At 33.7% G+C, this 22,188-nt stretch overlaps 1 protein-coding gene across 8 annotated transcripts in view; it reads right to left on the bottom strand.

Annotated features, from left to right (window-relative positions):
* Nucleotides 1-22,188, bottom strand: part of LOC118185922 (bifunctional peptidase and (3S)-lysyl hydroxylase Jmjd7-like) — a 119,042-nt gene that overhangs the window by 71,790 nt on the left and 25,064 nt on the right. The gene's annotated exons all lie outside the window — the stretch shown is intronic.

Genomic DNA, 22,188 nt, shown 5'->3' with positions numbered 1-22,188 from the left:
TTGTGGGTAATTAATTCCAGAACATACGAATAAACACTATGTAGAACAAAATATCCATGTAATATATATAAGGTGATTAAGGCTGATCTTTGGAATATGGTAACAGGTAGTTTGGTGACATTTTGGTAAGGCGATAAAGGTTACTAGCTAGGACTTTAGTGTACAGGGATAAAGTCAAGAGTGTATGCAATGCCATTTTTGTGCAATTCTGGAATGTTTTTTTAAGTGAAAATAGTTCAACGTGTACATGGATACCGTGTATGTGCAATTCTTAAAAACGCAGCAAGCAGTTTGCGATTCTGCACTTTCTCCCAATTTCGCACCTAATCTATGTCATGATTAAGAATTTTTGTTCCATAAAAGTTCTAGTATAAGCGTAATTCGGCTAGCAGATTGTTGGAAAAAATGTTGAGTAAAAAAAAAAACATGGCTTTACTTCGTGAAAACAAAATGGTGTCCAAAACAAAACTAGCAGGTTGCTGTAGCAGGGTTGGTCGCGAAAAAATTGCCAAGTTACCATAATTCGAAGATTAACCGGTGATTAAATAAGATATCAATATTAATACTGAATGATAAAATACATCGTATACTATATCACTTTATAGACTTCATTTTTAATACAATAATGAAAAATTTACTCTCCTCAAGTTTTTTCCTCGATAATGGATAAAACATCACAGCTACTCTCAAGTTGAGAAGCATTGGTAGCTTCAAAACTCCAACAATTAGAAAGCACTAAAATGTAAAAAAAAAAAGTTTCTGAGTGCAAGAGATGTAATTGAATGTAACTAAAGAAAAGCAAATAGTTAAAAGTGGAGCTGAGAGAATTTAATAGAAAAAATCTGTGTATGCAAGAAAGTTGACCATTGATAGCATCGTCCTCTGCTGACACTTACAAGCATCATGAGGAAGAGATCGATTAAGAAGTGTTCAATTCTGAGCAGCAATATGTAACCTGAAAATACATACATTCCAATGTAACATTTCCATTTACCCATTTAGTTACATTCATTACTTACTTACTTACCCCCAGCTCAGCTGCTCTACTGCCTGTTAGATTACTACTATCAGCATTTATGCTCAACTGGCAGAGCATTTTATTGTCGCTAGGCCTAGCCAGAAATCTCTACAGAATATTAAAATTTGTTGCAGAATTTATAAAGTTACTTGGGAAGATGGGTAAAACACATGCATGCGAATATAATTGGGGTTACAGTGGGAATTTCAGTGCTTAGCTTGTTTCTATGGTTGTGTTTCATATTTAGCCATACACTATTTATCACTAGGCGTAGAACTTAAAACTTCAAGATTACTTTTTCCACCATTGTTATATGTAGATACCAGGATACAATTGTACTATTGCTTTCTACGTGGAAGTTTTCCTAGCATTTGCAGTGTTCCAGAAGTACTAAATGTGACATTGTATTGTCCTATGTACAGGTATTAAAGATGGACATAATTGTTTAAAAACATTTAGACACAAAAATAAATATAATTGACAGGTGTAAATTGAAACAATTAAAAGAAACATACAGCTGCTATTAAAATAAATTTTAAACTTTTAACAGACATGATTTAACAACTAAAAATTTTTATTTTTTACTCTTAACAGTTGATTTTAATGACACCACTCACTAATCACTACGATGAACTCTGGTATATGGTTGAAGCTGCATGGAATGAAATACCATATCTAATCATCCAAGTTGTGTTTATTTCGATGCTGAGCTGGATTATAACCATTGTTTTTGCTAGAAAGGACAGCTCTGTGCACTGAATTATGTACGCTGTGTACCTCTAATCACCAGAAAATTTAATCATGTTTTCTTCCCACTATTCTGTATATATGTGTAATAAATAAGATTCTGCTATTTGCTTTCCTTCCTGGTGTAGCACATTTAATGTATAGCAGTGTATATGATATGCTTATGGAGGAGTAATCTGCAAATCCCAAATGTTATGTAATTAATACAATCATATGTTCAAAAATAAAGTATCAATTTGCAGACATTGTCACGTCTAAATTTAACAAAAGCCAACAATATTCCTATTAAAATTCCTTCTAAACAATACATGAAAATATATTTTCACCATCTTTAAAACCTACACTAACATGAAATTTTGAAAAACTCCAGTATTTGTTTATTATCCCAACCCCCACCAAAAAAGAAAGATGCATATTGAATGTCTGCAATGCTAAACACCACATAAATTTATGTTTTATGGACATCTCAATGACTAGATATTTATTAAGCATTGGTTGGAATTCATCAGTCATTTAGCTATCTCATCACTGACAATCCAGTGGGTAGATGACTACAAAATGTTAATATCTTCTTCAGGATTCAAATACAGGCCACATGATTATGGAAATCACTAGAAAGCCCAGCAGTCATACGAAATGACCGCTGTTCTAGATATTATAAATTGTAATTAAAATTATTTGTGCAAAGGCATCTGCTTATTTAAACTGAATTACCCAGGGCAGGCAGCGAGGACGCCCCTTTGCTTACTGCCCCACGAGGTTGTCCCCTTCTACTTGCTTAAAGTAGAGTGCAATGAAGGAAACCATTGGCGGTACATTTCTTAAGAGTCACTGCTAGCTCAATAAATAAAGGTGATTTAAATAATAAAATGTTAATTCACATGTCAAAGATCTCTTTGTACATAACATTTCTTGTGTAGATCTTTCCATCATTTTTAATTTTACGTCCGTTCTTTCACGAACTCTTGAACAGGCAGCATGAAATTGACCATGTCCAAATGCAGGCTCAGGTAAAAAAATGCCAGCACGCTTAAGCGTTTGGCCCTGAGACTTATTGATGGTCATAGCAAAGGTAAGTTGTACAGGAAATTGTCTACGTCTCAATTGAAATGGCAACCTTGTGCCGTGGCAACTTCACCCCATTGGGTAGTACAGTTACGCAAGCAACTAATAAACTATCGGGGACAAACAGACACTTAAGCCGCATATATATATATATATGGGGTGGAGTAACACCATCTCCTCCGAAACAGCTGGCTCCCGGGCTTAGTGAAGCACACTGTTGGATTCCGCAGGTCCATGGCACGCCATTTTGACCATTCGTGTCTTCTTGGGACTTAGACTAGCCGAGATATTAATTAAAAACTAATTTTCCCATATGTTTTCCCTAAATTTTCCACTTTTTTCCTTGGGTTTTCCCTTGTAGAGGGATATGGCTACGTGCCAATTTCTTTTTTTCTCGAATATCTACGGAACGGCGCCGTGTTGAAATACAAAACGCATATCTTCGGATTCCAAAAAATTCTCTGAATTTATCAATACTGTTCTCATCTTCGTACGACTTTAATCGGCCGAGATATTAATTAAAAACTGTGGAAACATTAATTTCCGCACTCATTTTTCTAAGTGGCAACAATAAACTATCGGCGACACACACTTTAGCCGCTTATATATATAAAGGTATCGCAATCACCAGGCAACACAAATCAGGGCTGCCACCACATAAAACTGTGAGTAACTACAACATGCGTAAACATACGTACTATATATGTTAAAAATAAAAAATAGTTTTTTTATTTATTCTGTATAATCAATGAAGCATTACCATAAATTATTAATTATTGAATATTAAACTGAAATCTGTCTATTAAATTATAATCAAAACATACACATAGCTATTCCTCCTTTGAGATTTCAACCAGAAAATTACAATAATATTCAGAAGTGTGTAATTTAGTTTTATGCCATTTATAAAATTTAGTATACATTTATATATTAGATGCAATATTTTACATGGGCCCACCAGCGGCTGAGCGGTAAAGTCGCTGAACACTGGTAGTTCGGTCCGAGGTTCGAATCCCACAAAAAGGCTGGCTGTATGGGCGTTTTCGTGGTTTTCCCCATGTGTAACGTGTATACGAGCCAGTTTGCCTTAGAAAGTCCTCCACAAAGGCATCCCTCCCATTAAGCAGATAGCCCTCGAGGCTTTGCCATAATCACACACACACACACACGCGTGCAATATTTTACATTACAAAGAATTTTATTCCAAAAAGTCTTGTAAGAAGCATATTCATTTTCTTATTCCTTGCAAATTTAATTGCAAAAAATGTTTCATACTTTTAGTTAGCATTTTAACTGTATAGTGTTTTTGCCTTTTCTTTGTTCTCTCTCTCTCTCTCTCTCTCTTTTTTTTTTTTTTTTGGTTAAATTACTTTTCAGACATTTCCAATATTCTTTAGTTTATCAGCGCTTAATTTCTTTTTCGAACATATCACTTGCTTTAGATAAATTAACAGATTTTGCTTGCCTTTCAAACTGCATTACTCAATTTAATATCAGTATGTCAGATGCAAAAAAAGAAAATAACTCCCTTCAAGATTATACCAAAGCACAACATTGCCAAAGATTTATTTGATTAGCACGAGTTTTTAAGTAGTCATTTGGAAGAAAAAAGCATGGGTATTTTTGTAAATTTATACATTTGTAATACAGAATATGAGGCAGATTTCCCCAGAAAGTTCTCCATGCAAAAGGACATCCTAAACAGATAGCCACAGTGCAAGTTGCCAAACTCTAAATTTGTAACATATCTAAATCAACAACTGAAAGCAGTGCACAGGATTGATGTTAAATAATTTTGGTTAATTAAGAATAACAAAGTACTGTTTACTTTTTAACTGGACTTTATTCCATGAAACAAATTTATTCTGTGTAAACTGAATTTGTTCTTTCACAAGTGAATACAATACTCTTTTCATATAAAGAAAGGTCTTTTAAAGCTCCACCAAAATATATGATACTAAAACACATTATTTATTTTGTGTACCAGATAAAAGAAAAGTTAAATAATTATGTTTTGTTGTTATTATATTAGAGGTAAATGTTATAAATATCAAAAATTTACAGTTACAATTTTCTACAATACTTTAAGTAAACAAAAACTTTACAATTACGTACTGTAACTTCATGTAACACTCTTACTTTACCGTAATAACAGTTCTAATAAATATTAAACTTCGTTGGAATAAACAAAATTATGTAATTTCGCCAAAACGTTATGCCTTTAAGCAAATTTTAAATAAGCATACAATTTCACATTGCAAAAACGTATTTATGTACGAAATTTTTTTTTCATAAATTGGTAAAAATTAATCCGTACTTAAACATAATGTTCAATAAAACAGTGCATAAACATAGCGGTAAAACTCCTTCCAAGGTTCGGAAATAAGTCAGCGAGCATATCCCTTTTTTCCCCAGTACCCACTGAAAGCCATTCCACGATCTAATTATTTCCGTTGGAAAGCATTCCTGCACCTTTCATTTCTATTCCTCTCACCTACGTATATTGAACTCGCCCAGCTAACAATAGCATGCGTTCCGAGATTGACGGTCTAGTGAGCCAGAGCGACGCGAGATACTTATAGCAGAAGTAGGAATGACGTCATCTCACGGCAACCAATCAGCTATCGGCACGAATCGGCTTTTCAGATGACGTAACATCATTTCGTTTTTGCATCTCAATTAGGTTGAAACACTCCGTTCTCAATGCAAATAGTGGCAGCAAGAAAAAGAAGTAGAAGTAACTACTATATTACATTAAAAATAAGGACTAAACTAAATAAACATTTCAAGGAGGAGAGATGATGCAGTAAAAGGTTTAAAAATAAGCTATATTTTCCAACAAATGCCCCCCACATCATCATCTCCGACCTGAAATAAAAACCGAATGCCAGTATCTTTACAAAATTCAAAACAAGAATAAATAAATATCACAATTTCATTCAGAAATTTTTAAGAAAATTTTTCTTTGGGAAAATCTTATCCCATTATTCAAAAATTTTACCGTAGCAAGAAAGTCCAACATGTTACAGAACAATACAAAGTCATATATGTAATCACACACTCAATACTTTTACCCAGGGCCCTGGTCACTCATACAACATTTTACACTATACAATTTTACATTTACCTAATATCCATCATATATGACTTATAACATATTTTCAAATTAACAAAACTCTTAATTTAAATACACACAAAAACAAATTTCATAAGAAAATTGTTCCACAAAATCTTACCAGGTTATGCTTAGTCAGCGGTTTTGTCATGGGATCAGCCAGATTATCTTTACTTGGGACACATTTTAAATCAAAAATTTCCCTGTTCAATAGATCACGAATGAAAAATAGTTTCACATCTATATGTTTTGTCCTCGAGTTTTCAATGGGTGATTTTATAAAACATATAGCAGCCATGTTATCAGCAAACAATATTGGCCTCGAAACATAGTTACTTGCAATCTTAAACTGAATGCATTCATCCAAAATGTTTTTAAACCAAACTAATTCTTTTGCTGATTCAGTTATGGAGATAAATTCAGCCTCCATAGTAGATAAACTCACTCCCCTTTCTTTAAATGTACGCCAAGATACAGGTGATTCTCCCAACAAAGCTATTTGTCCACCAATAGACACCATATCATCCCTGCTTGAAGCAAAATCCGAATCTGAATATATATTGAGCTTCAGTTCCTTGCATACCAGTTTGAGTTTGTGCTGTCTGGTATTGGAAACGTACCCTAAATTTTAAGTAATCCTTCCCAGTGAAACTTACCAGGACTGCTTCGGAACTGAGAAAATATATTAACAGCATAAGCTATATCCGGACGAGTACGATTGCAAAGAAACGAGAGACATCCCAAAACATTTCTATAAGGATAATTCATCATTTCAGTCGTTTCTTCTTGTGTACTGGGACTTTGAGACTTTGAGTATTTCACACCTTTAACTATTGGAAGGGAAGTAATTTGTATTTTAAAAGACTTAAATCGATCAACTATGTCTTCTATATATAATTGCTGATGAATTAAAACACTATTTTTCTCATATTCAAACTCCACACCCAGAAGCTTTCTTGTTTTACCTAAAATTTTCAAATCAAAATGTGAACTCAGGACTTTTAATATCCTTTTGGCCTGAACTTCACTTTTCCCAAACACAACTATATCATCAACATAAACCAACAGAATGACAAAATCTTTAAAACGATAGACACAATTACACCACTCAAACTTGATGAACCCTAGGTTACATAGTGTTCTATCCAACTCGTAGTACCATAATCGGCCACTCTGATGCAAACCATACAAGGCTCTATCTAAACGACATACAAAAGTTTCTTTATCTCGCTCCACAAAACCCTGAGGTTGGGACATGTAAATTTCCTCTGATAAAGGAGCATAGAGATAGGCACTTCTCACGTCACATTGTATATTTGCCCATCCAAGGTGTGCAACTAAAAGGTAGAAAAAGAGCCTTATTACTGAAAAGTTGACTACAGGAGAGTAGGTTTCATCATAGGTATCGTATTTAATTTGCCGATAACCCTGAGCCACTGAACGAGCTTTAAAACGAACAATGTTTTCGAATTCGTCACGTTTAATGTTGAAAATCCACCTGCAACCTAGTGGAGTCTTGTCTTTAGGAAGTGGAACAAGATGCCATACCTTATGCTTTCGCATGTTGGCCATTTCCTCTTCCATTGCCTCTATCCATTTAAGCTTTTCTGCAGATTTCATTGCCTGGTTATAAGTGTTTGGAATTGAAACATCTAGTCAGCTATCTCGGGTATACGACGTTGAAGGAGTACCAGTTGGGTCGATTTCACCACTATAAGTATTGCTTCCCTTGAAATCAAACAAGGTAGGATCATACTGAATATTATGTTCAGTGCAATACCTTTCTACATCATTTGGTGATCGTAGTCTTTGATTAGACCTCCTCTCAAAATAATACACATCCGTACGAGTGCCGTCTGGTCTTGGAACAGGTTTACGAAGCCAAGTTACTTGTCTCAATGTAGATTGAGTGTCAGTGCCAATTGTAGAAGAAGGTACATTGGTAACGGTTCTTTCCTCTATTTCAGGAAAATAGCCAACTGGAGTGTCAGTAGATTGGAACTCTACCCTTTCTTCAGATTCCAAATCAGGAAGGGTGCCCAGTGCAGCTCCACTGCCACTTTTCTGCATTCCAATCGACTCTTTAAAAGTAGCATTTAGGGTTTCTACTACCTTTTGCTCATTTTCCAACCAAATCTTGTACCCTTTTGTTCGTACACTGTACCCAATCAATCGGCCCTTTGTTGCCTTTGGATCAAAAATCCAACTATCATAATTTTCTTCCAAATTGTTAACATTGGTTTGAGCTATAAAATGGGACTGTGCATGGGAATTATTTTTACTTTTACTCAACTTGGGTTTATTCTTACACTTAGATGTTTTATTACTACTAGATACAGCTGAGGAAACAGAAGCAGGTGAGGGTGATCTGGAAAAGTTACCTCTCATTCTACAGTATTTTTGAATATGACCTGGACGGCCACATTTATAACACTTGAGCCCTTTAATCTGCTTAAATTTGGGTTCACAGTGAGTACTTTGAACTTCTATAGTCTTATTGGAGTTTTCCCTATCTATCTCTCTAAAATTAAGACGCGTTTCCTCTGCTAGAATTTCAAGTTCAACATTTTTAAAAATGAACTTTTCATCTGGCCACCTCAAAATATTCTGAACTACTTAATCAAATTTATCTGGAAGGAACCTAAGAATCTGGAAACATATATATACGTCTCTTACAGCCTGATTAATATCAGCTAACTGTTCAGTTACGCGTTTTAATCTAGAAGAAAAGAAACTAATACTTTCATGTGGCTTGATTTTGCAATTTAAGAACTCTGAAAACAGGGACATATGTCTTGACCGATAATCTGGCTGGAAATATTTGGCAAGCGTATTCCATGCCACTACCGGGTCATTAATTTCACATATCAAATTTCTATATTCAGGGCTTACATTCATATAAATTAACGATAATGCCAATCGACTTCTATTTTGATAGTCGGCAATAATTTCTTTTGCAATACCCTTAACACCATCTAAATCAGGACATTTTTCAATACCCTTGACCAAAAGCCATGCATTTTTTTCATTCAAGACAAACTTCATATCTTTAGACCATGTAAAATAATTACATGCATCAAGTTTAGCAATATTATGCATGACACTAACAGTAGCCATATTTGAATTTTAACAAAAACCGCCCCCCAATCTCTTAAGTCCTAAATTAACTTTAAACTTCAAAAGTCTGCACTAAAATAACTCAGGAGCTGGTGGCCCATAACCAAAATGATGCTAAAGCAAAGTTCAAAGTTTAAAAAAAAATTAAACATTTAGCAGTAGTAGCAATGAAAGCTCCCTGAGAGATGTTGTGCAGACATTGAAGACAATAAAAGATTTTGAACTTAACCAATTTATTAACAATATAATAAAGAATAAAAACACAAAAATAAATGTCAACAATATTAGAGTATTAGGAAAAATATAATATAATCATCATTCATCAAATATTTTTACCTGTACTCCAAAACACTGGCATTCTATACAAACAAAAAATGTCCTAAACAGTGACTATGCGGCCTAAAAATAAAGCTGGCTACCCATTAAATAAGTCCATAATCAATGGTCAAGAAAAACACCTGAAAATTTAAATGTGAAAACACTTAAAACCGGCCTAACTCCGTTTGCACAAGGAATCGCCGTTCACGTATTTTTAATTCCGCCTTCATTGAAGAAACATGGATGCCGCCCACGGCAGTCACTCACAGGATAGCCTCTGGAACCGAAGAACTTTAATCTGGAACCATCATCTCGCAAACCGGAATCAAGGCATTTTTATTCACCGGACTGCATGCATCCTTTTGAAGGGGCTGGAAACCGCTCACTCGCCGGGAAACCAGGAACTAGAAGGGTTGAGCCAGAGCGACGCGAAATACTTATAGCAGAAGTAGGAATGACGTCATCTCACGGCAACCAATCAGCTATCGGCACGAATCGGCTTTTCAGATGACGTAACATCATTTCGTTTTTGCATCTCAATTAGGTTGAAACAGTCCGTTCTCAATGCAGATAGTGGCAGCAAGAAAAAGAAGTAGAAGTAACTACTATATTACATTAAAAATAAGGACTAAACTAAATAAACATTTCAAGGAGGAGAGATGATGCAGTAAAAGGTTTAAAAATAAGCTATATTTTCCAACATTTTTCAGGGTCTGAGGGCTGGTGCTACAGGCTCATGAATAAGCAAGGCTTATCAATGCGCACAAAAACAACTATTGCACAGAAAATGGCAGCAGATTATGAAAGAAAAATACTAGCATTTCATAGGTTTGTTATAAATGCACACAAGAAAATTTCTTTTGAGCTCGTTCAAATAGGAAATATGGATGAAATTCCACTCACATTTGATGTACCATCCAACAAGATGGTGAGTATTAAAGGGTTTAAATCAATAACCATAAAAACCCCACGTCATGAAAAACCCGATATACGGTAGTTCTAACATGTTGTGCTGATGGCACAAAACTACTGCCGTTTTTCATATTCAAATGAAAAACTCATCTGAAAGAAAAACTTCCAACGGGTGTAATTGTTCATGTTTATCTGAAAGGCTGGATGGACGAAGCTGGAATGAAACTGTGGTTACAGAACGTATGGGTGAGGTGACCTGGTGGACATTTAAGAAAACTCTCTCTTTTGGTTTTGGATCAATTTAGCGCCCATAGATCTGAAACCATAAAGAATAAAGCGAGAGAATTAAAAACCCAGATGGCTGCCATTCCTGGTGGACTGACTAGCCAATTGCAGCCCTTAGATGTATCGGTGGACATTTAAGAAAAGCCTCTCTTTTGGTTTTGGATCAATTTAGCGCCCATAGATCTGAAACCATAAAGAATAAAGCGAGAGAATTAAAAACCCAGATGGCTGTCATTCCTGGTGGACTGACTAGCCAATTGCAGCCCTTAGATGTATCAGTGAATAAGCCATTTAAGGAAAAAGGGCGAGAACGATGGAACAAGTGGATAGGAGAGCCACATCACGCCCTCACACCCTCAGGTAGAATGAAGCGGCCCTCTATTTCACAAGTGTGCGAGTGGGTAAAAAGATCTTGGGAGACGTAAAGGCTGACGTAATTGTTAAGTCCTTTAAGAAGTGCGGAATCAGTAATGCTCTTGACGGAACAGAAGACGACGCATTATTCGAAGAAGGTGATATTAGCGATGACGGAATCAGTAGTGATGACGATATTCTCGTTTTCGATGATGATGATGATGATAGTGAAAAGGATTTTTATCGTTTTTGAAAATGATTAAAGTCTAATTTCATGATAGACAACGTTTTCCTTGAATCTGTGTTTTTTGTTTTTTTTGTTTCTGGTTTATTTTGTATTATGTTTGATTGCTTGCCGTTCATTCATTTATTCATTATTGAAATTTACATATCATGTTCAAAATAGCTTTCCGCTTATTAATTTTCCTTAATAAAAATATGTTTGGTAATTGCATTCAATGATTGTTTATTTGGCTTTTACGAAACGTGAGAACTAAAAGAAACCACATTTTAAGTTATTGTGGTACCGCGCTATCGCGCGGACTATTGAAACTTTTTTTCCTTGTGTGTGGCCTTCTAAATAAGGGTGCGTCTTATATGCCGTCAAATATGGTATTTATTGTTGGCTTAATAATTTATTACTTTTGACTAAAATCTACTATTTCTTTGCACTTTCCTTTCAATCAAATCAGAAACATATATACAGTTTAAAAACAACTGATTGGTGCAATGAAAGTGGAACTAAAGAAATGTAGTAATATAACGTGACAGCACGAAATGTCTTAAACCTGTCTTGTCCAACATACCCCAAATTTGAAAGAGATCTTTATTGTGGCTTAATAATTTACTATTTTTTGACTAAAATCTATTATTCTTTTGCTCTTTATTAAATGAGAAACACATAAACAGTTTAAAAACAAGCGATTAATACTGCAATTATTTCATTCTAAAGAAGAGTATGTAAATAACCTTTTTCCTTCATTTATTTGGCTATTAATTAAGCATACATTTATTTTCAATTATTAAAATTATTTTTTGCCATAAGTTGAGTCTGCTAAAGCACCTATATTAAATTCTTAATAGAAGTTATAAAAATCAGAAATTCTTACATTAACACAACAGTCAGATTATTGATTTATAAATTTCGTCTACATGAGAGGGTATTATCAGACTTTACGTAACATCAAAATATTTTATTTATGTGCCTTTAATAAACAGTCATAAGCCAGAATTAGGATGTTATTACATATTTTTAGCAATATATATGAAATATACGGAGGTTCACAATTGAAACTGACAAAGGATTTACAAAGAACAAAATAAGTAATTTATGCCATTTATCTGCAAAATGTATTGTTATATCATGTATGATAAGATTGATTGCTGCATACATATGCACTCAAATAAACTATTTTATTTTTCTGAGGCGTACCTTAAACTAACTGAAAGTCTAAAATGTGATCTAATGAGAAATTGCATCTTATGGCCCCTATGAGTCCATATCATTTTAATGTAGCAAAAATGACAAATTTTATAAGGAACTTTACTTTTCATGATATCATTCACACTCCCTTTATACGAATCTCTTTGCATATACGTGAAGAAAAACATTATGCATTTACATCACATGGACATAAATGTAATTTTACAACTTATTGTTTAAGTGAATATTTATAATTAGATGGAACAAGGTGAAAGAGTTAATTTTCCTGAGAAAAGCATCTTCAAGAAAGAGTTTCTGATTCCTCTCATAACTAAATTACCAGTATCAGTGGCTTTAACTAGACATACACCGGACGGCTCTTTGAGAGCTGAAATTACTTCAAACATACTAAATTACATTTAAGTGCATTTTATAGATTGTTTGTTTTCAAACTATCCACAGTGGAATCAAGGAATTATTTAGGTTTGATACAATGAAGTTTTTAAAATCTTTGCACTAAGAATTCTAATTAAAAATTTTATTCAACATTTAAAACTCTACATACAAATGATAAAACTCATGAATTTATACTTTTCAAAAAGCATTTTTTTAAAATAAACTCCTACATACAACAAAGCAACATATTATTTATGAAAGAAAATATATCTATAAACGTAAGAGGTTACTTATGTTTATTAGCTGTCTTCAGATACATTTTACATTTGCATTTATTATATGTATATTTTATAGTGTCTGAAAAAGGCGAGAAGACAGTCTCATAACAATATGTAATCTTTTGAACTACTGGGTATGACCTGAGACCTCCGATTATACAATGTCAACAATTCTCAGTTCTCATTCAAATAGAAGAAAGCTTTTAACTCAAATTAAAAAAAAAATAGTACAGGGTGCCGAATTATGATTTAGATAAGTCTGAATAATTTCTATTCATGTGATGATATAATCTCATACAGATCTCATTTTATGAAAATAATTTATATACATTCATTTTGCTACTTATTTCTGATATGGATATGCAATATGGACAGCAATTAGTCTGTCACCCTTAATTAAAATTACATTAATACCACTTCACATCATCTCATTAAAAAATGTATATGAAAGATTCATGTAAACTTTAATAATATATAGAAACGGTTTTCAGTTATATACTAATTTAAATGAAATATAACTTGTTGCATTTTACTCGATGACTACTAGTCTTGTTTTCTTCAGCAAGAAAATGTTCTAACCTTGCTAGCAATCAATAAATCATCTATAGAGGCAATAAGGAATGGAGTGGAGGTCATTCACTTCCCATTTTTTTAATGTTATGGAAGGCTTAGACACTATATTTGCTGAAGGCAGATAATTCATTTTCAGTTCCTATGCTATTTGCCATTCCATGGAGAAAATTTTTTCAAATATACAATATTAAGTAATTCAGATGATTGTCAACAATAAAGATGTGAAATGATTAAATACTATAAATATATTACTTCTTATCATTTGTAAAAGGAACTGACACTAAAGCTGTAGTTTGAAATCTGGAAAGATAATAACAGAAATACAGACAGGTTGCAGAATTCTGCACAATAATTACATTCTTGCAATTCGTTACAAGGTATTTTCTTTTATAACAGACAGTTGTAAACTTTCTTTACTATCGATGCCTAAAACGACATAAATTAAAATTCAGTAAGTAAGCCAAAAACAGAATAAATAATCATTTATGAAATGTGCACAAATTTCTAAATTTGGAAAAATCTCAGAAAGTTTGTAAAATACAAAAATAATATAAAAGTTTACAGATACATGTGCCTCATTTTTATTGCAACTGCATGGTAACATGCTTCGATAACATTTTATTCTCAACTGGCTTGAAATAAAAAGACACAACTACTAGTTTTACAATACAGCAAAATAAGATTTCTTAAAAATTTATAACATATACTAACACATGGAATCTAAGAGTACATAAAAATTATGTCTAAAATAAAGCCTTGAATATGTTAAAAGCAATCAAAGCAAGATACTTAATTTGCAGTGAAAAATATTTTATTTTCACTGGAAATTAAATATTGGATTCTATACTTAGAATTTGGGGGGGGGCACACAGATGAACCATAATCACTTTTCCTTACATGAATTTTTTTCAGGCAAACTCCTTGTTTTTCAAATCTCCTTCTCAGTTTCAGTTTTTGGGAGTTGTAAAGTGAAGATCTTTTGTCAGTTTGTAGTTCTGTTGAATGCAGTAATTTATCAGTTGCTACGTTTCTTGACTTTTATGAGGGCAGTGTTGACAATTTCTTAATTTTTACTCTGTCATTTAGATGAAGAACTTTCTACTGAGTTTAACTCAATGCATTCACGCATAGCTGATAATACTATGTTAGATGTTGCACCAGAAAGTTGTTTTATGTAGAATTAACTTCAGTATGTGAATAAATATATTTCAATAACAAGACTGGATTTTGTTTCTGAAAGAATGACTTTTTATTGAGAATTGTGGTAAGAAATACAGTGATGTTTTTTATTCTGAAAGTAAGTGGTTCATTAAAAGATTTATACATGGTGTAGAAAATTCATTTAAAATCATTTCATATGCTTTGAGTTAAGAAAACAATGCATAGATTTGTTTTCATACCTAAACCTCTGTTTCACTGCTGGTGTCAATTACTAAGAATTTTTACCAGTTCGATTGAAGTATGCTGAGTAAGGCCATTTACGGTAGTTAGATTAATTTAAGGTGTAAGAACACCATGCCCGAAGGTGAAAAACACAGTCCATAGATGTGCAATCTGCCTCAGGTTATCCGTCAGTGGCAAAAGTCAAGTGCAAGTCACATATGAAGGAGTTCTGAATTCAGAATGACGATAGAGTACCGAGTTCAAAGTGTGTGATGAATTACCTAGTATTTCGGTCAAGTTAGCAGTTTAATCTTCAGATTCCACGAATATCATCAGCTGGAGCGCTGCCTGAAAACCTGCTTTAAACTTCTCTGCAGTATTTCTTGCTGCTCTAATTTTCTGAATGCTTCTGACAATCATACTTAGGAAATTTCTAATTTTCTCACCCTGCAGCCATGACGCTGCTTCTGTCATCTCATCTGGTGGGGGCTTTAGCCTGGTTTTTTACTTTGTCACTGTAGCTGTAGCTCGGCACTTTCTTTTTGGCAGTTTCCTGATTTTGGATGAGCTTTGGAAAGTCTGCTGCTGTGAGTTCAGGTTCCTTCACTTTTTGTATGGTTTTCTTCCTCTCAAAGCGTTTCTTGTATGCCTCACATCCCCTATAGGAACTTACTTGCGACTGTTTGCAAAAAATGTATGTCAGCTTCTCATCTTTCTTCAGCGGGCAAAGCTTGCTCCTATGTGATTGTCCACACTTACATCTTTTGGCAATGGTGCAGAGATGCTGGGAGTGACCATACTCCTGGCACCGATAACATTGCAAGAGTCGTTTCTTCGGCACAAATTTCTCCACTCTGATGTTAAGTCCGAACATGTTATTCAGTTGATGGATTGAATAACCCTCCGCTGTTTTCTCCTGTTCAACGTAAAATACTGGCAACATCTCAAAATCATTTTTCTACATTTCTGGAATTGCTTCACCTTCATTGCTGGGAATTTCCTCTTTAATAGATCCTGTAGGACTGCCCCTTCGTTGATGGTGTTTGGGAGGTTCTTAATTACTACTCTCACGGGCTTCTCACTCTGGAGTTGAAAGGAATAGAATGGAATATCAACCGTTTTAAAGTTCACATAGATGGATCTTACTTTCATCTCCACCTCGAATTCACATCTGCAGTGTTCAACAAATAGCTCGTTCACCTTCATCCAATCTGTGGCCTGCTGCTGCAATACAATCGGTAGGAGCTTTTCTGGATTAGCTCCTCCCTCTTTGTTTGTTTCAGGTATGCCTCCTATCAACTGAAATGATTTCCTTGGCTCACTTCCATCGGAATACCTTTTTCTGGACTTTTTGCCGTTTTTCCTCGGTTTTTCCCAATTATTATCCTGTTTTGAACCTGCATCCTGGGTTTCATCACCCTTGTGTGGCTTCTTGGTGTCTTGAAAATCAACTGGATAACCTTGTTTCTTTAGTATCCTGACTGTGTCGTCGGCTCAGAATTTTCCTAGTAGTTTCACTATTACCTTTTCCTTGTCGCTTCCACTCTCCCTATCAAATATTCTTTGTAATAGCTCTTGCGAACTAGATCGGCTTACTTTTTTCTCTTTCTTCTTTCCTTTCGAGAGTACGAAATCTTCTTTCCATAGAGGAAAAGTCTTGTTTGAACTCCTCTCGATTAGTTCGCCATCGTTGGTTTCATCACCTGGAGTTCTAAAAAAGGACATTTTGTTATACCCGAGGGTATCTAATCAGTTGAAGTAAACAATCACTGACTGCTTATGTGACTGGGTCAGATTGCTTTAAAAGTGAGAACAAACAGCAATACGTATAAGGCGTTCGGTATCTCAGCTCTGACCCACCCACTTTACAGTGGTGACAAACTTTCAGGAGAGATAGAGTACACCTAGACAATGGGAAATCACATAGGAACGCATGGTCAGAAAGGCTTTCCTGGCACAGTAGTGACGACACAAAAGTCAAGAAAGGACACAAAGAGGGTGAGAAAACACGTTTATTATTTGGAGTACATCAAAAACAACAAAATGAGAAAACGATCATCATCAAAGGTGGTGTTCGAAATTTCGACCCAGACTGTGATGCAGAAACAGTGTGTCATGCATCTTTCATGTGCCACAGAATTGAGGCCTGCATCACGGTCCGGAGTTATAATTTCGAACACCTTCTTTAACCCTATGATGTGTGGTGGTCGCACCCTTAAACCACCAATTTTCAAATTTTTTTCTCAACTTCTTTCCGAAATTTTTGAATGAAAACCAATTGATTATTGATCTTTTACCTCTAAACAACACAAAATGAGTGCAGAATCACACATTGTTATGTCTTAGTACTTCAAATTGGACGCCTTTTACAATTCGTTTTCAATGAGACAAAATAAATCCCTTTTATTAATATAAAGGACTTTAAATTTCAAAAGTTATTCATCGCAGATCATGATTTCTATCATAACAATAAAAAATAGTAATCATTAAACTGCATATATAAAAAAAAAACATATGTATATTTACGGCATTTGCTTTGTGGTTTCAGGGCACGATTACCTAACCACTAGAGCATTGTAGTGCTCGCACCTTGAAATCACTGCTGTTCACAATGGTGTTTGCTGCTTTTCAAATAGGAATATTTATTTTTATCCGGATATAGGTAAGGGGCTTTGAAACCACACAGTTATTTTATTACTAAACAATACATGCACCTGCCCAGTGAAAAGATCTTTCTTTTCCAGAGATGTTTCTCTGACCTCAACACACTTGCTTCCTAAGCTAGTATTGTGATTTTATAAATTATTTTCTGTGGTTTAAATATAGCATAAATATACTTTGCTATAATTAAAAATAGAAGTCGCGTAAAAATTTTATTTAAATTAAAAATATTTTGTAAATATTTTGGAATGAAGTATGAAAATAAATATGAATGGGAAACGAAAGATCCGCACCAAAGCCAAAGACCAAGCCCCCCCACCCCATTAACATAAAAACCCACAAATTTCATGTGCCAGATGAAAAGAGACTAACTAACGCTGTACGTATACCAGTAAAATGCAGATCCAGGCAGTGTACATTTTGTAGCACAAGGGAGAAACCTCATAGAACAAGATACATGTGTGAAACATGCAATGTGGGTCTATGCATGTATCAAAAAGACAAAACATGTTTTGAACAGACACACACACACAAAATCTTTGACATTTAAAAAAAATGCTTTTTTTTTAATCCTTACTTTACAGAGTTTTTTTCCCATTTATACGAAAGTCCTTATTATGTAGGTTGTTATATTTTCACTGCTATAGAAAAATTACATAAATGCTTATTTTTTCTATTGATTTACTTATAAATAATGTAAAATAATGTAAAATCTTACATAAAATGCAATTCTTACATACATTTTTTAAAAACATTCACACATTTTGTCATTTATTGGAAATTCGCACGAAAAAAGTGAAGTTTTCCTCCTTGCTACCTCAGTAAGTTTCAAAGACCTAGACGCGCGCTGGTTTCACAGTGTGACCACCACCCACAGATCAATGGGCAAGAGAAGTTTTTTTTAAAAATTCATATATTATTTGTCCCTACGATCATAATATTCAATTTATAGTGTTTTAGTTAAAATATTATAAAAATAATACCGCGCGCGCCAAAGTGTTAATCCTTTGACGCGCGCGATATTATTTTTATAATTTTTTTAACTAAAAACTCTAGAAATTGAATATTATGATCCCAGAGATAAATAATACATGAATTAAAAAAAATCTACTCTTGCCCATTGTTCTGTGGGTGGTGGTCACACTGTGAAACCACCGTACGTCTAGGACTTTGAAACTTACTCATGTAGTAGGGGGAAAAAACTTACCATTTTCCACACACGTTTCCAATAAATGACGAAATTTATGGATTTACAAAAAAAAATGTATGTAAGAATTGCATTATATAAAATTTTTTTACATTATTTTACAAAGTAAATCGTCAGAAAAAATTAAAAAATAAACATTTCTATAGCAAATATTTTTATAGCAATGAAAATATAAGTACCTACATAATAAGGACATTTGGATAAATGGATATAACTCAATAAAATAAGGATAAAAAAGAACTCCGTGTTTTTTTTATTTATTTATTTTTTTTTAATTTCAAAGAACGAATTTTTTTTGTGACACTGTTCAAAGCATGTTTTGTCTTTTTGGCACATGCACAGACCCACACTGCACGTTTCGCACATACATCTTGTTCTGTGAGGTTTCTTCCTTGTGCTACAAAATGTACACTGCCTGGATTTAAATTTCACTGGTATATGTCCAGCGTTATTTAGTTTCTTTTCAACTGGCACAGGAAATTTGTGGTTTTTTATGTTAATGGGGGGGGGGCTTGGTCTTTTTGGCTTTGTACGGATCGTTCGTTTCCCATTCATACTTATTTTATTCGTATTTCGTCCCAAATTATTCAGAAACTATTTTTAAGTTAAATAAAACTTTTATGCAATTTCTATTTTTAATTATAGCAAAGTATATTTACATTAAATTTAAAACACAGGAAATAATTTATAAAATCACAATACTAGCTTGGGGAGCAAGTGTGTTGATGTCAGAGAAAGGTATTTGGAAAAGAAAGACCTTTTTACAGGGCACATGCATGTATTGTTTAGTAATAAAATAACTCTGTGGTTTCAAAGCCCTTTATCTATATCCGGGTAAAAATAAACATTCCTATTTGAAAAGCAAGCGAATGCCACTGAGAAGCAAACGCCAGTGGTTTCAAGGCGCGACCACCGAGCCTCTAGAGGATTGTAAGCATTGTGACACAATGCTCTAGTGGTGCAGTGGTCGCGCCCTGAAACCACATAGCAAATGCCATACATATAGAGGGTTTTTTTATATATGCAGTTTAATTACTGGAATTTTTTATTGCTTATGATAGAAATCATGATGTGCGATGAATAACTTTTGAAATTTACAGTTGTTTATATTAATAAAAGGAAGTTATTTTATCTCATCGAAAACAAATTTTAAAAGGCATCCGATCTGAAGTATTAATACCTAAAACATATATGATTCTACAGTCATTTTGTGTTTTTTAGATGTAAAAGATCAGTAATCAATTAATTTTCATTCAAAAATTTCGGAAAAAAGAGGAGAAAAAAAATTCGGAAAATGGGGGTTTCAGGGCGCGACCACCGCACGTCAAAGGGTTAACCCTTTCGGCACACTACTTTTTAAAGTTGGAATTTTACCAAAAAAATTTGTAGGCAGTCTATTTAGGCCTAGGAGAGTATGCAGATATAATTTTAGAAAGATTGCACAAACCGTTTCCATTTTGTGGGTATGTTCGAAGCGAAAACACTCAGCCGCACGAGCTGTGATAGGTGAGCATTGCTGTCAAGCACGTATTACAGTAAAATACTTTGTCTATGATTTAAAAACAGTAGGATCTGATCTCTGTAGCAGATTTAGCATTACCCAGGGTGCACCACGGAGAGGCCTGCTACTCTACACCCCCATCAAAAAATAATGGGAAAAAAAAGGAAACTAATTGCATCAGCAATGCTGAGGCCTCTCCGAGCCATTTACACAATTTAAAAATTTATAAGAAAAATAATTAAAATACCATAATATTTACAATTAATTACTGACTAAAAATAATTATTAAATATATATACAAATAAAAATCTACAGAAATCAAAACTAAGCAAACTACGCACGATGAAAACAAGAGAAAAAAGGGTCTGCTCTCACTGAAAATCAAATAGCTAAGTGAAAACAAAGCACCGGGGCCTTCATAACTACAAACAGAAAAGAATAAAAACAAATATAAATAAATTTGCACTCTCAGCCTGCCCCGTGTTTGAAGCACGAGACCAGATTCTGTGACTCACTCCCACGTGACAGGTGCTACCAGTACAGTGTGCTCAGTCCGAACACACCATACACTGAGGACTTCACTATAGGCAATATTTCAAAGATAAAAATTAGAAGGAGTACAGAATAGGCAGATTAGCATATGAACAATAAAATTATATAAAGATTTTTTCACTGATATTATTTATATTTAAAAAAAAATCTGAAACATTTCTTTAAATAATCAGTGTCTTTAAAAACACAATACATCTCAACGTTATGATTTGCTTGTGTGGTGCTGCCATCTATTATTCATAAAAGAGATTAAAAGTAAACATTAGTGTAGTTTTTGTGATATTTATCGATTATTTTCAGTGTCTAAAGAGGGAATATCTTTGGTGTGTTCACAGCAAACAAACTGTGCCAGAAAGGGTTAATGATGATCGTTGTTTGTTTTTATTCTCATCTGTAGGTTTTTCCTGTACTAAACATAATAAAACATGTTACTGTTCTTCCTTTTTTTGTGTTGTCACTACCATGCTAGGAAAGCATTTCTGACCATGTATTGCTATGTGATTTCCATTCATCTATGCGTACTCTATCTCTCCTGAAAGTTTGTCACCACTGTACTGATACACCCTGTATAACAAAAGTTGGTGCTTCAGTTTCTTTGTGACTTGTTCCTTAAATGTATTTGTTTTAAATAATGCAAAATACTTTACAACACTGTTATGCATTGAAACCGATTGAGATAATTTTGAATTAATTCAATTCTTTTCTACTATTATTATTAAATTAATTTAATTTGTTTATTATTAAAACTGCCATAAATATTATTTTTGTTTTCATGAACATACCCTTTTTGCATGTCTGATGACCAACATTTCTATGATTGTTAGAATTGTCTTTGTAAATAATTTCATATTATTTCTCTTTTAAATGGTAATCTGATCCCTTCAACATATTTTTGTTTATTTTCCCAATTACCAATGGACATATTAAAGCATGATGGGGTTTTGGAGACTTTTCTTTGGCCAAAGAAAGAAATCACTGAAAAGGGATTATGCTACATTTGTTTCACTTAATTTTCCCCCCAAAATAATAAAGTCTAGAAGCTATACTGAAATTAAAAATATCTTTCCTAATAAGTCTTATTAAAGCAAGTTTATGAAACACCTACTATTTTTTCCAGTAGAATAAAGTAATTAAGACACAATAACATGCCGAAAAAATACTAATTCAAAAGTCAAACAACAAAAATCAGCATTATATTTTCAAAATATAATGTTTCAAATTTGAAAACATAACGCTGATTTTTGTTTTTTGACTTCTGAATTAGTTTTTTTTTTTTAAAAATG

Source organism: Stegodyphus dumicola, chromosome X2 (assembly GCF_044657685.1).
Source record: "Stegodyphus dumicola isolate Sdum_Otavi_A_Nest chromosome X2, ASM4465768v1".
Taxonomy (NCBI): Eukaryota; Metazoa; Arthropoda; class Arachnida; order Araneae; family Eresidae; genus Stegodyphus; species Stegodyphus dumicola.
Note: the sequence above shows the minus strand (reverse complement) of the source record. Positions and strands in the feature narration are given on the sequence as shown.